Below are 5,149 nucleotides of genomic sequence, written 5' to 3' on the forward strand. Positions count from 1 at the left end.
TAAAGCATCTAATCTCAAGTGTTCCAAGTACTCATTAAAACCGGTAAAATATTCAACCAAGTATCCAATCAAGTATCCACAACACAATAGCAATCCAAACACAATGATGATAACAAGTGCAATGCAATGATATGGATGACATGAATGCAATGGCCATATATCAATACCGTGTACACTCATGCCTCGAGAGAAACATCACGTCTCGACAGTCATGACCCATGGGGGGCCCGCGAAGTCCATGTACCACTCTTACTATCCCGGCAAAGACCTCGGACATCAGACACTATCACGATCCCAGCAAAGACCGTGGGCATCGGACACTCTCACGATCCCGGCAAAGACCTTGGGTATCAGACATTCTCACGATCCCGGCAAAGACCTCGGGCATCGGACACTCTCACGATCCCGGCAAAGACCTCGGGCATCGGATACTCTCACGATCCCGGTAAAGACCTCGGGCATCAAACACTCATCTCTCTTTTACGCTCTCCAGCAAAGACCTCGGAGGCTACACTTTCTCACTTATCATTATCAGCACCAAGTCACAACTCATATCAATGTATCATGTAAAATGAGTATGAATGCCATGCATAATATCACTGCCAACCGTAAATCATAATCAAGATGTCGTTCGTGTCTTATCATAAGTACACATCACAATTCAAGCCCACTCTCGTTATCCTTCCTTTTTTCGATGATAAGTGAAATATAAAGAGAGATGAATGCAAAACACAAAGGCGACAATCATATATGATGTATGGAATGCATGTCGTGCACTTCCTTAGCCTCAATTAAACACATCAATCATAAAAATCCTCAACTATATATTGTAATATGCAGATCAACATTCCAATTCTCAATCGCGCCACACATGGACACATATCACAAAATTAATATCGATTTAAGTAAAGTACCGCAATATCATAGTCAGGATATATCATTAGTCACAATTACCCAATGTCTCAGCGCGGGAACGAGCCAACAAGTAAGAAGAACAAGATAAGTAAATCAACACAACGGGGTGGCTAGCCTCCAAATTTTTGCTGTTCAATTTTTTTTTTTTAAGTTAAATACCACTAAGCAAGCTTAGTGGGCACTTTATTAATCAACTAAGTAAAAGAAGTCCAACATGTTGGAAAGTCGACAAAATAAACTAAAGCATTGGGTACTTTATTAATCAATTAAATAAAAGAAGTCCAAATATGTTTAAACCCGACAAAACAAACTAAAGCAACAAATTAAACAAAAAGGAAAGGGCATCGTGTCATATGAAAGGGAAAGGGCATCAGGTCATATGACCAAACCCTAAGTTCTAGCTCAACAATTGTTAAGTGTAGTCCATTTGTTCTTCATTTGAGCTCAATCCTTCAAAATTATGCACTCCAAATGTTGATCTGTTGCTGACCCGCAAGAATTGATGGGATACTCTTCGATTTCGCCCAGATGCAATCGTCAATCCATTCATCTTCTTCAAGCTGAATTAACCGGTAAGTTGCTTAATTATCCATCCATTATCCATGTATCTATATGTATCTGTGTTGAATGCTTCCATACTTGTTGTTATAAGAATAAAACTGCCATGTTTGAGTGATTTTCTCCCGTATCCTTGTGGTTAATATCATGTAGAAGCACCTCGATCTCACGGTACTATGAATCTTAAACAAACTGAGTATCTCTCAAGGATTAGAAGAAATAAATTCCTAGCAATTGCAGAAATTTCTATCTAACAAACAAGCTTAAGCACCAAATAATCTTCAAGCGCTGCTGCTACTAGGGTAACTATCCAGTAAGCCTTGTCATATATTGATATCAATCCAATAGGATGAGCTAAGTTGTGCTACGCTAATACCACACAATGGATTGCTATCCATATACAACAAAATGCTTCCCAAATAGTCCCTTGTTCAATATGGTTCCCTATTCTGAATATTCATGTTCCTTAGATTAGGAATTTATGCCTTATCTAGGTTCAGGATTCTTCTACCTGCAGAGGGAAAATCAAAGAATGTATTGAATGAAACTTCATCTGCAAAATCAAAAGCATAGTTAGTTAAAAAAAATCAGCCAAGGTGTTGCCCTCCCTGAATACATGCTGAATAAGCACAATGGAGGTGCTTATCAGCTTCCTAATCATCTCCACCTCCTCAATGATAGACCAAGGTGGCTCCCAAATTCCCTCCACTACCTTCTTCATCGTCAAAGAATCAGTTTCCAAGATTAGGGGAGTCAAGCCTTGTTTGACACAATAATCTACTCCTTCCAACATTGCTTTGGCCTTAGCAACTACATTAGTAGTATCATTTAGAACTTTAGCCTTTGCAAATACTAAGTCCCTTAGTTCATTCCTAACACCTATACCAATGGAACTAGGTCTAGGATTGCCTCCTGAAGCTCCATCTGTATTACATTTATACCATTGCACTTCAGGTTTTTGCCAATATACAATTTGAGTTCTTGCGGTAAGGAGAGTAATTTTCCAGGAACTTAACCATCTCTGGCCAAAGATATGGGATATTGTTTAACCAAGGGTATCTCATCTTTTCCAAATAGAATAAGTTATTATTTATTTCATGAACTACTCTTTTGAGACCGACTTTCCCCCATGCTTTTGTGTGTTCCTTCTTTTCCATAGCTCACAAATCACTACTGCTGGATAAAATACCGATAGATAGGCTTGAGCTTGGTGCAACACTTTGCCTCCCACCATGCTTTAATTACTTGATGCACTTGGATTAGGGGAATGTCCAATCCCGTAGCTTTTCCCATTATTATCCGGACTCCTTAGCAAATGCACTAGTAAAGAAAACATGTTGGATTGTTTCTTGATAGTAATCCCCACAACACCAGCACCTTGATACAATTGAAATACCCAGCTTCATCAACTGGTCATCAGTAGGAATTTTTAGTTGCCATAGTCTCCAAGTGAAAAAAGAGATCTTAAAAGGAAATCCTTTAATCCATATCTTCTCATATGCTAATCGGGTATGATCTTTTTTGTCTGATGATATTCCAAGCACTACTCAATCGTAAATTTACCAAAGACTTGTTGCCATCCACTATGGTCTGTCCAGTTGTCCTTCTAATCCTTCAATAGGAAATATATTCTGCAATTTCCTCGGGAAAATTGTGTTGTAGCACGGAAAATTCCATCCCCGTCAATAGTAAGTTCGTAAACTTCTTTGATATCTTCCTTGATAGGAAAGTCGGCAGGACCGTATGGTAAAGAATTCCCAATTTTGACAAATTTTCATGCCAAATATTAGCTGATCCTCCCTTAATCCGCCACCAAGTCCCCTCGCTCTACCATCTCCCTAGCTTCTAGCATTCTTTTCCATATCTGAGTTCCGTATTTCCATTGAACCACAAAGATAGGGATGATCTTTTTACAATATTTGTTCCATATATAGTTTGACCACAATGAATAACAGCTTCGTAAATCTCCACCATAACTTAACAAATAAAGCAATCGGATATATCAAACAAAGATCTAAACCCCAATCCTCCTTCCTGAGTAGGGAAACACATATTCTTCCATGAAGCCCAATGCCTACTCTTTCCTTCCTCTTTGTTGCTCTAGAAAAACCTAGCAAAGATTTTGTGCAATTCCACCAAAATATACTTTGGTGGAGCTACCACTGATAACATATACACAGGCATACTTTGCAGTACACTTTTGATCAGTATAGCTTTGCCTCCGTAAGATAGTAGTTTTCCTTTCCAGGAATGTAACTTAGCCTTCACCTTCTTGATCATATCTGCATAAAAAATCTTCTGTCTCCTTGCATAAAAAACAGGACAACCTAGATATTTAAAAGGGAACTGCCCCTTGGGAAAATTAGTAATGGTTCCAACTGATAGAATTAAATTAGGGGCCACTTTATCATGCATATAATATGAACTCTTTTCCTTGTTGATTAACTGGCCAGAACCTTCTTCATAGTTTCTCAAAATTCTCATATGTTACGGTTTCAGTTACGTGATTTTATCCATAATATAATTTTTCAAATGATTTTTTCATCTCATATTCAAATAATCTTATCCAAAAATATCGACATTATAAAAATTAATATTAGAAAATTTCTCCTTTCTCAATTTTTGTCTTTTGTCATTGTTATCAATTACTTAACATCATTTCATTGACATGTGACTTCGTATTAAATTGTCTTTTGTTCCCTTCTCTATTTAATATAATGTATTAACGTAGATTTTCTTCCTCTTGAATAATTTTTAATATTTTTAACCTTTTATTATATTACTCAAAAAAATTATTATTTAAAATTTTCCATTAATTTTATAATAATATTCTTTTAATTTATTAATTATATTATCTAATTTAATTCAAAGTATAGTTGAAACAAATGATAGGCTAAAATAGTGAGCTAAGGATGAAAATTGCACAGTAGTTCATAAATTCTAAGATGCTATATATTTGCGCACAATTATTTAGCTTCTGAAATATATTTTCATTATATAAAAAAAATATTCTTTCCTAAAATCTAGCCAAACACCTCTTTTTCTAAAAGTAAACACTTTCTTAAAAAAAAAAAAAAAAAAAAAAAAAACTAGTATAGTACCCGCGCGATGCGCAGAAGTGTTAGAGAAGAAAACTTTTAAAAGTTATATTTATTTGCTTGATAATATTAAAACTTTTATTATTTTATCATTTGTGAGATTTAAACCATTTTATACACGATAAGAGAAAAAAATCATCCAAATTGTTAAATAGAAAGATATGAGTACTTCTCTCGATCTGAAGCTCTTCCCATATATCACGTTCATATATCATGTGAATAATATTAGTCATTTATTTTAGATATTGCAAGGAAAGAAAATTTGTTCTCAACGATAGGAAGACTTATAGTTTAAGTTCTAAATTTTTTAGTTTTATAACTTAATCAAAGAGGATATAATTTATTCCAAGAAAATGCTTTGGCAAAAAAAAAAAATGTATCCTTTGACGGAGAAATAAGTTCAAGGCCTCTAAGGGTTTATATGAATGAATTAAGTAACTATTCGTGTTCAGATAAACTGACGCAAGAGATAACATTTATCGAAATCAAAATCATTAAATTGTGTTATAAAATAATAAAGCAAGCAAGAAGAATATTGTGGGAAAAAGAAAGGGGAGAGCTTTTTTCTCTTTTGAGGG

The 5,149-nt window shown here is 35.2% G+C and overlaps 1 long non-coding RNA gene across 1 annotated transcript; it reads left to right on the forward strand.

Annotated features, from left to right (window-relative positions):
- Nucleotides 1-1,277: 1,277 nt before the first annotated feature.
- Nucleotides 1,278-2,049, forward strand: LOC132042100 (uncharacterized). Its single transcript, XR_009411357.1, has 2 exons — nt 1,278-1,491; nt 1,627-2,049. It is a non-coding gene; the product is annotated as an uncharacterized LOC132042100 (long non-coding RNA).
- Nucleotides 2,050-5,149: the final 3,100 nt, after the last annotated feature.

The sequence above is a fragment of the Lycium ferocissimum genome, unplaced genomic scaffold (assembly GCF_029784015.1).
Source record: "Lycium ferocissimum isolate CSIRO_LF1 unplaced genomic scaffold, AGI_CSIRO_Lferr_CH_V1 ctg13298, whole genome shotgun sequence".
Lineage (NCBI taxonomy): Eukaryota > Viridiplantae > Streptophyta > Magnoliopsida > Solanales > Solanaceae > Lycium > Lycium ferocissimum.